The 12,757-nt window shown below is 42.2% G+C and overlaps 1 long non-coding RNA gene across 1 annotated transcript; it reads left to right on the forward strand.

Annotated features, from left to right (window-relative positions):
* The first annotated feature begins 8,134 nt into the window (after positions 1-8,134).
* On the forward strand, positions 8,135-12,514 carry LOC122781175. The gene is made up of 4 exons (XR_006361767.1): positions 8,135-8,441; positions 9,177-9,231; positions 9,319-9,377; positions 11,854-12,514. It is a non-coding gene; the product is annotated as an uncharacterized LOC122781175 (long non-coding RNA).
* The last annotated feature ends 243 nt before the right edge of the window (positions 12,515-12,757 follow it).

Raw genomic sequence — 12,757 nt, forward strand, 5'->3', positions numbered from 1 at the left:
CATATTATCATATATCTTTTTTTTTAAAAAAAGGTGAGACAGTTATGCTCCGAAATAAACTCTGAGCTGAGCTGGAGACGACTGATGAGACGTGCGCGCGCGAGCGGCTCGTTTCGTTTCTTTGTTTCACGCCGGAGATGAAAGTATTGATTTCTGAAGGTTATTAAAAACAACAATTTTAGGAAATATTCAGGTGAAAAAGAATTGTTGGTATCTTTCTAGCCTTTTAATGAACATTTATGTTTTAAATGACATGAAATGACGTTGTCTGGTTTACTTGTTTGAAATGACATTAGATGTTATAAAAATGTCAGACACTATAGTCTGCCCAAATCATCACAGTCTTCGATTGAATGTGTGATTTTTGAATCAAGCCCTCAACGGGCTGCTGAATGTGAGATTATGTTGTTGTATGATGTGATTAATGTGTTGTTAATTTCCCCCCTTTTCTTAGCAGTATGGTTTGTATATTGAAAAAGTGAATCCGCTTGTTAGTACAGGAAACACAGAATATCTCCTTGTCATTATTATTACAGCTGCATCATACAGTATTTCATTAGTTCAAATTCCACAGTTGGTGCAGGTCCTTAACCCTTTTATTTTAACCATAAAATGGTCAGAAAGTGAGTTTAATTACTTTTGCCCAGTTTTCCAGAATAACTTTCAATATCTGCCAGTTATTTACAATTTACTGCATGTTAATTATTACTTTAATTTATTTATTTAATTTTTTTTCATACTTTTGTTAATTGCCACACGGTGGTGTAGTCGTTAGCACTCTCGCCTTGCAGCGAGAAGACCGGGGTTCGAGCCCCAGTTGGAACAAGGGCCTTTCTGCATGGAGTTTGCATGTTCTCACCGTGTGTGCGTGGGTTCTCTCAGGGTTCTCCGGCTTCCTCCCACAGTCCAAAAACATGCAATGTGGGGATTAGGTAAATTGGACACTCTAAAATTGACCGTAGGAGTGAGTGTGTGAGTGAATGGTTGTTTGTCTCTATCTGTGTGTGGCCCTGCGATGGACTGGCGAATTGTCCAGGGTGTACCCCGCCTATCGCCCGATGTAGCTGAGATTGGCACAGCACCCCCCGCGACCCTCTGGTGGAGGATAAAGTGGTTAGATGATGACTGACTGACTTTTGTTAATCCCTTATTAGGGAAATTCTTTCTCGACATTTAACCAGAAAATCAGTTGTAACACAAACACCAGATTGAAATGTGTGTGTGTTAAATTTGAAATGTGAACGGTATGAAACATATTTAAAATAACAACATGACCTTTAATAACCGCACGTTGACTTTGACGTGCGACTTCTCAGCTTTCAGAAACCGTTGCACAGTTACGGTGACGCAAAGTGCAAACTGTGACTGTGACGTCTGCGATGCGCTCATTGTCAAAAACCCGTTTGAGTTTGAGAAACAAAGATAAACGTTGCTCAAAAGAGGTTCTGTACTGTTGTCTGCAAATGTCTCCTGCCGTCTCTCAACTCTTCAAATTGTGAATGAAATCTCTGATGCTCAACACACTGCTTTGCTCTGTGAGCTTTGTTTCCGGGACTTTGAAAACAACCGTGTTCCCACCACAGGGATCAGAGCTGGAATTGTTCTTTTAAGAACACTCTGGAGCGAGTGTAGCTCTGATCGTGCATGATCGGTTGAGTTGCCTATGCCCACATTGTTTTATTGGCTTGTTTGTGGTCATCGGTGGTGGCTAATTTGCCTGATTTGACCACGTTGGAAACACAGGTGAACAAATGTGTGCAGGAACCTATAGTTAGTTCCTGACCATTGGTCATTACGCAGCTGTGGTCTGCATCAGTGACACACACTTTTTACTCTGTTGTCTATGAGCTTCAGTGAAGCCTTCTATCTGTTTCTACAGCAAGTCTGTGGTGGGACTTTGGATATAAAAGAGAATTTGGGGCTATTTTACAGGCTGTTCTTACACTGTTCTTACAATCACACAACAACAACAATAACAACAACAACAAGTAAATAGCATAAAGTGTTAATATTTGTACTTTGTTGCAAGTTGCATCCCCGTGTCCCTGCAGCTCATGTTCATGTTGGATCAAAAATCATAAATCAGAATCACAGAACCATATGGACTCAACACAGTTGTTGAAAAACAAAACAACCAAAGTTAACTTTGACTTCTCAGATTGCTGCATGGACTTATTCGCCGCCACTGCTTCTTTGTGTTTTTTTGCTGACCACTGTGGATAGATTAATGAGTGTGGGATCTTAGGAATGTTAATTAATTTGATTATGTGCACAGAGGGGAGGGGTCTATGGTTAGGTGGAGTGGAAAGTGGGTGTGTGTGTGTTGGTTTTATTGAAGGGGTGGGGTGCAGGGTTGGCGGGGCAGAACAACTGTGCAAGATGAATAGGTGAGCTGCTCTGGCAGGCTGGCTGTGCCTGGCCTTAATATATAGCATGTGCTGCCACATAGTCAATGCGCTTTTAATTCACCTCTTACTACACACACACACACACACATGGACATTAACGGTCCAGTATGCACATGCATGCACACACACACACACACATGGACATTAACAGTCCAGTATGCACATGCATGCACACACACACACAGGTTTATGCCGCTATTCTTATTAGGACACTGCATTGACTTACAGCCTAAACAAAGTCTTAACCTTAACCATAACAAATTCCTCAAAAATGAGATTCTGCCTCATAAGGATCAGGTTTTGGTCTTGATGAGGACCACTGGTCCTGACATGGTCAGTGTTTATGGCAGAAAAATGTCCTCAAGAGGTCACAAAAACAAAACTGGAATGATTCCTAACAACACATTTCTTGACATCTTTGGTTATTTTGTCAGACCTCCCCACGGACCATGCAGTGGCGTGATGCTAAGCATGGTTTGCATGAGCTAGAAATCTCAGGTAGACCATCAATTGAAATTGATACATAGACCTTATTCTCAGTGTGGAAGTTGCATGTTTTATACGAGTCTCCTCATAGCCCAATCTTCTCCCACTGTCATGTGTGTGCATGGCGTACCCTCACCTTTCAGCCTATGTGAGCTGGAATAAAGTCTCTTAACATCAGACAAATGTCATAAAGAGGCGACAGATTCAAACTAGGATGATTTCTAACAACAGATTTGTGACATCTTCGGTTATTTTGTCAGACCTCATCATGGACCACGCGGTGGCGTGATGGTAAGCACTGCATAGAAGGTCACTAGTTCAAATCTCCTGTAGACCAACAAACTCAAATTGATACATAGACCTTGTTCACCTGTAGGTGGTTCCATTGAGGACCTGTCTGTGGGGAGGTTAGATGTTTTATCTCATTGTGTCTGTGTTGTCTCTAGATACTGTACCCCATTCTTCTCCCACAGTCTGGAAAATGTGCAGATTAGGGATTAGGCAGAAGACTTTTATGTGACATTACTTTTTCTGCACTTGGCGAGGTTGTGTGGAGGCTCTGCAGTGGATTCCACACGTATGTGATCCCACACTTTCATTACTGTAAAGTATTGTCCTGCAGACGTCACACAGACCTCAGCATTCTCAGAAATACAGATAGTGTGATTTGGCCTCACATCTCTTCTGACTGAAATGTGCTTTAAACACAGACATTTGGAAGCGTGACTGTGGGACTACAGCGTTAAAACATACATGCAGAAGAATACAGGACAGAATGAAGGCAAGCGTGAACGAGCAGGGTGTACTCACACACACACACACACACAGACCTCTGTGGATTATTTATTAGTGATATCCCCCGGTGTGTTAATACACAGGGCCACAGGGGCTGTTTATATGCTTATGAAGCCTCAAAGCAAACCCAGACTAATTGCATTAACCGGCGCGATGAGAAGCTCGTGACTCTGACCCTGAGCCGTTTATGACCCGCGGATCAATCGACCTCCTCGCTCAGATTTCCCTCCAATTTCCTTCCCGTCCATTTCCTCCACTTGCCCCTCCTCCATCCTCCATTCTCCATCCTCATCTGCTTTTTTCGGGCCACAGCAGGCCCCGCAGCCCGCCCGTCTAATTACCATCATCGTACTGTATATGATTGAGTCCTGACCGTAAAAACACACCGGTAAAATGGAGAGGAGCAAACAAACATGAGGTTTACTGCTGCGGCCTGGTGATGCTGATATGGGACAGCAGTTATGACCATTCGCTGTCTAATCCCCTGACACTTTCATTTCATATTTAATTGCACGGCGGTGATTATGGCACTTAGGGTTTTATTCCGCGTTTATCTAATGGTGCTCCGGTGGCACTGTGGTGACACCTTTTATTTTATTTGATGCTCAATCAGGCCGAATTTACGGCCTCTTTCTGTTCTGTATGAAATATCTGCTAAATGACTGTTACATAAAGGCCGGAGAGCCGTTTCCAGGCCGGTGTGAATGTGTCTGAAGGACAATGCGGAGTGAATGGGAGCACAGTGGGTGCATTTTCTGCTCCTTGTACTTGATGTATTTAACTAAATATCCGGCTTGACACCACAGATTCTCCCAGGAGCTGCTGTTCAGCAACTGCCTGTGCAAAGACAACAGGTTTACTCGTCCTGTTATCTTTTTAATTTACAGTTATTTGTTGCTCGGTGGAAGTGGTTTAATGTCGAACTGTATGCACAAGCAAATTTGATTTCTTTCTCAACCTTTTTCTTCCTTCCTTCCTGCTTCACATTTTTTCTTTTCCTAATTCCTTCTTGGTTCCTTTCGTCTTTCTTTAGTTACTTCCACTTTACGGAATCAAATAAAATGTTCCATTCAATTTCCAGTTCCTTTTTTTAAAATGTCATGTCCGAGGTTACAAATATAACCTCTTCTCTTCTCTGCCAACTCTCCTTCCTTTCCTTTGCCCTTTTTATTCTTCTTTTCTTTACCCTTGGAAGCATGACCTACCAGTACCTACAGAATAGAATCAATAAACTTAAGAAATGTCTTTAATTTTGGTTAAAGATGATGAATTTCATTATATTTTGATCAACAAAAGAGTGATTTATATCAAAGATTTCTAGGAGATTCCACTGGGAATGCTTGGGGTCATTTCAAAGATTTTGAAGAATAACAACCCATGGGGCCATTTTTGACCCCACTCATGCATCTAAGAGTTAAAGATGGTTCCATTATCTCTGGTCTCGTTCTCCCCCCCCTCCCCTGGTCTTCCCTTTGCATTTTCATCTTCTTCACAACTAGAAAAAGAATCTTTTACTTTATGTTTTAATTCAAATAAAACGTATTCATTCATCGCAGCCTTCCAGCAGCAGTAACACAGAGGTCTTTTGTTTTTTCCTGCTGGGAAGTCCTTGTTCCTAATTTCTTTTTGGTTTCCTTTCCTGTCTACCTCTTCTCATGGTTCCTCCCATCTTTTTTTATCTTAAGTTACTTCCACTTTACAGAATCAAATCAAATATTCCGTTCAATTTCCAGTCCTTTCTCTGCTTTTTCTGTCTTAAAATCTTACTTCCCGAGGTTCCTCCAATTTAACCTCTTCTCTTCTGACTTCTCTGCCAACTCTCCTTCCTTTCCTTAGCCCTTTTTATTCTTCTTTTCTTAAAGAAGGTTCCATTATCTCTGGTCTCTTTCTCCTTATGCCCTTCCACTGGTCTCCTCTTTGCCTTTTCATCTTCTTCACAACAAGAAAAAGAACCTTTTACTTTGTTTTTTAGCCCTAAAACAAACACATATCCATACACCACAGTACTAAAGCACTGTCTAAATCCTCCCAGCAGCAGTTGAGTAACACAGAGGTGTTTTGTTTTTTTCCCTTTCCCAACAGTCTCTGACAGCCCTGTCACCACGGCGACGACCAGTCGCCACAAACTCGGTGTCACTGTGGAGACAAGGCCGTGCAGGGCCAGGACAGCACTTGTCACAACGACCCAGCGTCGCCTCAAACCCGGCCGAGCGCTCAGTCAGAGCTCATCGCTCGGCGGCGTCTCCGGCAGTCAGCGGGAGTGTGTGAGAACAGACAGCTGCAGGAGAGGAAGAGGGAGATGAGAGGAACCAGGAGAGGACAGGTGCTGGTGGTGAGATGAAGGAGGCAGACGGCCTCTTGTTTACTGTTAGGAGTCATTACCAGTATTTTTTCCTCTCTGTCGTCTTATTGGCATTTTGTCGGGATGGCGTTCATCGCTCAGCGCATCCTTTGTGAAACGCGTGTATCTATCGTGCATCGCTGAGGTTCGGCTGCTGTCACCACATTATCCCTCTCACCGCTGTCCTGTCGAGAGGGAGGCGCGCGCTGCGACAGCTGCTGCTGTTTTATTAATAACGAGTGGTGGCTTTAAAGCAGACAGACACTTCCAGGAGAATGGGCCATTACCCTTTTGTTTTGTATCTCGTTTTGTCTCCGTGAGAAGTGAGGAAAACAACTCCGCTCGCCTGTCGCCTACAGAGGGAGGAAATTAACCGTTTGGTGAATGATTGGCCGCATCTCAGTGGAACTGAGTTCGTATGATGAGGCTGACAAGTGTCTCAGTGTTAGTTTGTCTCCGCCTTGTAAACGGTCTGTTTTTCTATAGACACCTAAGTGTCCCAGAGCTGGGAGTTTAACCCCTAACCTTTGACTTGTGCCACCCCTGATCCACCATCACCATGTGCAGTTTTGCCACAGTTGAATCCACATTTGTAATGTGCATGTGTTAGTATCAGCAGAGCCTTGAAGATCAGCTTGGTGGGAGTGGCTCAGGACGGAGAGCCTTGATCCCAAAACGTGAGTATTTCACCTTTGGATGAGCCTGAGCAATCCAACAATCTTGCCTACTGCAGCTTTAAAGAAGAACCGTTTTATTTGCTAATCGTGAATAGAGCAAAAACAACAGTGCAGATAATATAGCTGTACAATATTTTCCTGCTTTCCTTTTGATTTCGAATCCAAGTGTCACCATTAAGCCCTGACGGGCCAGTCATAGCGGAGACGAGGATAAAATATTTAAAAAAAGAAAGAAAGAAAGAAAGAAAGAAAGAAAATGGGACTTTTCCTTGCAGCAGAATAGCGATCACATTATAACCTGCGCGATGAGAGCAGTTCCTGCTCTGTGCCTCTAATCAATGAGAGAAACCCCCACATGACTGGTGGGCCTGTGCCCTACATCAGCGCTCCACCGCGTGCACTGTGTGTCTGCAGAACTTGCTGCAAACGCTCCGTAAGCACTTTATCAGAAACGCTTGTTCTTTTTGGTCTTTTTCTGCTTTCTTGTTGTTTTGTTTTTCTCCCCACCCCACACCCCCGAACCCACCTCCTCCTCCAGAAAAGAAACCTGCATTCTGACACTCATTAAAAGAGAAAAGAAGGGATGTGTGTGTGTGTGTGTGTGGGGGGGGGGACATCAAGAGATGGAAGCGAGGCTCTCTCGCTCTCTCTCACGCTCGCCTCTCTCCAAACTGCGGTCACGTACACACAGAGCCGTCACGACACGGCGGAGGTGCGCTTGTTATTTAGATCACACTCCTCTCTGTGTTCGAGTCACAAGCCGCTCCGTACAAAGACGATCAATTATGGATCAAATGAGGAACGTCTTTTATTAATCCATCGCAGTTTTTCCTTCCTTCACTCGGTCCTTCTGCACACTGTGGTGTGACAGGACACTGAGTGGGAAGTGTCCGACCTCACATTTTCCATATTTATTACCTTATGGCTTCTTTTTTCTTCTTTGTTTATTTTGCCAGAAGTTTCTTTAAATTCTTCCAAATTCTTCCCGTCACTTCCTGACCTCACACATTTTCTAATTTCCACCATTTGTTGCTTCCTTCACTCCGTATTTCCTTTGTCTTTCTGCGTTACCTCACCTGTTTTCCTTGTTTCCTTCCTTCCCTCCTTATCTGTCTTTCCCTCTGTTGTTACACATATTCATTATTTATTTCCTTCATTCAAAACCACCTCTTCTCTCTCTTCACGGTTTCTTTTCATCATCGTTTCATTATTTTAACTCCTGCCTCCTTTCTTTAATATTTCATTTCTTCCTTCCCTCATGGTCTTAGACATTGTCCCCAATTGATTTTACTTCACTTTCTTTCTTTCTTTCTTTCTTTATATCTTTTTTCTTTCTATCTTTTTTTGCTTAATTTTGAAAACAACAAATGTTTCTTTGAAGGTGGCGAGGTGGGACTCTCTCTCTCTCTCCCTCTCTCTCTCTCCCTCTCTCTTTCTCTGTGACAGAGAGAGACATATCTCCCTCTCAGTGCTCCAGCTGTTTCAGTAAAACAGAAGATAACACTATAACATCATGCCTCCTCCTCGTCCTCCTCCTCCTCCTCCTCCTCCTCTTATCCCCTCCATCACTCTCATTCATAATTTATCCGGAGACTGATTTTTTGCCGACACAATCCCGGGCGTCGCAGTGCAAACACTCTCTCCAGTTTCACTCGGGCTGCGTGGCCACTTCCTCCTGCAACAGGAAGCAGGTGTCGATAAGTACAGGAAGTGAAAACTGGCACCCGGCCTCAGGTGAGTGTGTCCTCTTAGGTGTTAGATATCCCTTACCACTTATCTCACTCACACACACTCACTGTAAACACTGCTGTATATATAGAATTTCACCTATTTGTTGACTTCTTAATTTTTTTTATTTTTTGCAGCACTGCCAGTGTTTTACAAGTTAAAGGATAATATTTAAGTGACATTTTAATACCTGCGTTATTATTTATATTTCAGGATTTCATTTTATTTTGTGTCCACAGTCACACATTTTTTCTGTGACGTCATGATTGTAACGACATATTATCCAGTAGTAACGATAGTTTGGTGATGCTATTTCAGCAAGACTTATAAAGAGAAAAGTTATTAATAATAACAACAATAAGAGGAGGAAGACACTTGACACATAAAATGTGGAAATGATGATGTTCCTCAAGTGTCTTGTTTTTGTCCACAAACCAAAGTGATTCAGTTTTTAAGGATTTCTTTGTTTTCTGGAGCAAAAAGATTCACATTTAAGAAGCTGAAACAATCCGAAATCTTGTTTTAATCATGAAACAAGCGTCAAACCGATGAATCGATGATCAAAATAATTGACGATTCATCGAGTCATTGTTTCAGCTCTTGCTGCAACAACACTTTTCTGATTATAATTACCACCTGACATGAGTGTCCAAGTGTCCATATCCATAAATGTCTTGTTATTAATGTGTTGTAGTTTTATTTTGCACGAGAACACAATACTCTCTTCTCTTCTCTGTGTAGAGGGTGAAGTCGTGCAGTGCAGACTCTGGCTCAGGCCCCACACAGTGGCACACAGGTGAGTGTGTCCTCCGCGGTGTTGAATATCCCTTACCTGTGCTTCACTGAAGTTTGCAGCACACAAATCAATTGTTTCTATTAACAGGGGCCGAGGTCTCTGTTAACCCCGAGTGTCATGGACAACCTTTGAGGGAAGGAGACAGAGTAAGTCAGACTCTTATGTGTTTAAAGTCAAAATAATGTCTGAGTTTGTGCAACAACTGCATGACAACTGTGTCTGTAAATCACTGCAACAGCTGAACTTTTTAAATGCTTCTTTATGGAAAACTACTTTATCTCACTGTCTTTTCCAAGTAAAACTAAAAGTTTGTAAACCGCTCACTCCCCGCACCAAAGTCCATAGAGAAAATCAGCAATTTTACATCGTGGCACAGAGAAATGTGTTGATCCACGGCTGCCCAGTAAGTCGTGAAATGTGTTACTTTGTGACTTTGGTGTTTGAAATCCTTCCTTTGCATTTAGTTTCACAAACTTATACAGGTCAGCAGTAGACCAGGAGCTCCTGAAAACATTGATTTTCTCTGTGGACTTTAGTGTGTGTGAGTAAGGTTATCAAACAATCAAAGTTCCCTCCATGAAAGGCTTCATAATGGCACAATATAAAGGCATAACATCACACTTTAAGAGACATTTAATGTTCAAGAGGCCAAAAACAGGTTTGTGCGACTATAGTCTGACCAGAATGATCTGAGTGCTTAATCGCACAAACTCAAAGACCAAAATCCATTGTGATGAAATGGAAAAAGACACAAAATTTAGGCGCAAATGAAGAAATAAAAATATTCTTTACATAATGCATTGAAAAGGCTAAAAGTTTTTTAGTTTGTGCCACATTTTAGGGGTTATCGCAAGACAGTCTTGAGTCCCAACAGTCGCACAATCTGAATACAAAGTGCCTTCTGAGTGTTTCATAATACAATTTACAAATACTACATTTAATTGAATTGAATTGAATTTAATTACATTTAATGTGAGTGTTTAAAGATGAAAGACTCACAACTTCTTGACACGAAGACATGGTCTCAGTTTCAGTGCCTTGACTTTGACTCGTCCTCAGTCGGCGCAGTGTTGGCCTCACACTCGATCACACACTGACTCCACATCTATGTGTGTGTGTGTGTGTGTGTGTTGATGGAGAGAGACAGTCTAACCACAATATGTTAAAACCACACAAGATGGATTCTTTTTTTCATATATATATATATATATATATATATATATCTATACATATAGTGTGATGCTGCTCTGTGACTTCAGCTCCTCCTGAGGGAGCAGAAGCTGTGAAAACAGCGCCGCGTCCCCAGGAGGGCTGTTAGAGCGCGGTTTCAATTAAAGACAAAAGCGGAGCTGGAGAGACTCGGGGCCGGGTAAAGAGTCTGAGCTGATTATGAACATCCTCTTCTTAATGAGACGCAGGAGCTCTTATTTACAGCCGAGGTCTCACCGTCGATGAGAGAGAGCGAGAGAGAGAGAGAGAGAGAAGAGAGAGAGCAGGGACAGTTTGAGATGATTATTATCAGACAGACCATAATGTGGATGGAGTACTATCAGCCCTGTTTTATAGCTACTGTCATTTCGTTTTATTCACTCTTAATTACATTTATTTTTTGCAAGATTGTGTTGGCCTTTGCTGGTTGTATCGTCATTCATTTAGAAAGCACACATATTTATTATTGTGTTGAGACTGTAATTGGATAATAGCGTCAGGATGAAGCCAAACATTGTGTAAAATTAAGTCCAAGACATCAGTTTGTAATTTGGATTTACAGCGGCGGGCAAGTGAGACGAGTGAGTGAGTGAGTGCACATTGAGGTATGAGAGCGTTGTGTTTAAAGTGCAGAACGCCTGCATATGATGGGATGTTATTTGGTTGGATTAAATGAGTGTAACACTGAATGTGTTTTAGTTTCAGGGAAGGTGGGGGCTGTAACTCACTTCTAACTATCTTTAACACTGCGCTGCATAGGTTTAGGTGGTTTTTGTGGTTGGTGATGTTTTTATAGGGATCACATGGTGGAACAGTGGCTATAATCTTTGCCTCACAGCAAGAATGTCACCAGTTTGGATCCCAGTTTTTGCATGTTCTCCTTATATGCACGTGGTTTGACTCAACAGTTACCGTTTTATTAAAATTCCGATATATGAAGTGCACTTATTTTTTCATGTTATAGAGAATATTACTCATGCATTCATGTGGTGTTGTCAAAATGTTCCTATTGCAAATTTATTAATTTGTTTTATAAATAACATTTATAAAACACGTGTTTTTAGCACATGAACAACGTTGCCGATTGGTCTTTAAAATGTGTCCCTGGGCAAGACACCTAATATGAAAAGATGTCTTCATGAGTTACCTGTCAGGTCGGCCCACACCTGAACTGAAGCCCTGAATCACAATAATTATTATAAATATAGTTATTCCCACAGTGAAACTGGAGCTAGGTCCAAAGGTTTAGTAGTCATGATCAATTTTGTGTCATAAAGGACCCTGTTTAATCTAACTGGATTGTGTGACTTCTTTTTGCGAGTATTATGAGTAAGGAACAGTGCATATCGTTCTCTTGACTCTTTTCTTTTACAATCTTTCCCTTTCTTCTTGTTCCAAACTCTATCTCTTTAGGGTCTGGAAATCCAAACAAACCAAGGCAAGAAAAGAGTTCAGCAGCCACCACCTCATAACCCTAACACTGGAGGACAAAACGCTCAAAATTATGAGTATAATGTATAAAAAATGTAGGCTAGATCTGGTACAGCGTGTCTCTCCGCCACTAACTTGGACAACCAGGCTGGAATGTAAAGCAAAACAAGTCCTGAAACTGATGAACCTGAGGTGACCCATTCTCTGCTTCCCCAGCATGAAACAGCCCCTCCTCCCCTCCCCTCTCTCCCCCTCTCTCTCTCTGGCTGTGGCGACATTCCCAGGAGGCAGTTTTCTGGACGGTTCTCCGCGATCGGGCTGGGATGAACTCCACATCTCTCACCCGTAAAGAGATGGAGCACAAAAGCTGCTGTCTCAGCACCTGCCGTCCCCCCAGTGAAAATCAAAATATCAATAAGCTCTTATAGCATTAAGGAAAATGCCTAAATCTGACACTTTCTCTGCCTCCGTTCCCTCCCCTCTCCCTTTGCCAATATCACTCAACCACTTACACTTGGCATGGACCCACTGGAGAGTTTTACATGTACATTAAGAGAGGCTTTCTGCCTCTATTTGTCCTCCTGCGCCTCCTCCTCCGCTCCACTATATCTATTAAAGTAAATATACACTGGCTGGACGGTGACACATAGTCCATCCTCATTCATTTTTGAGCAGGTGATTGACAGGACTTGAGTTATTGCTGTGGTTGGAGACGACTGCAGAGCACAGCGGCCCCAAAAATAATGTTAATGTGTACTGAGATATTGTACTCAAGTAAAAGTACCACTGTTTTGGTAACATTTTACTGAAGTGCAAGTATAACTACTGGTTTAAATATGTACTCATGTTAACGTAAAAAAGTAGCTTGTTTAAAAATGCACTCAGA

This window comes from Solea senegalensis, linkage group LG14 (assembly GCF_019176455.1).
Source record: "Solea senegalensis isolate Sse05_10M linkage group LG14, IFAPA_SoseM_1, whole genome shotgun sequence".
NCBI classification, from domain to species: Eukaryota; Metazoa; Chordata; class Actinopteri; order Pleuronectiformes; family Soleidae; genus Solea; species Solea senegalensis.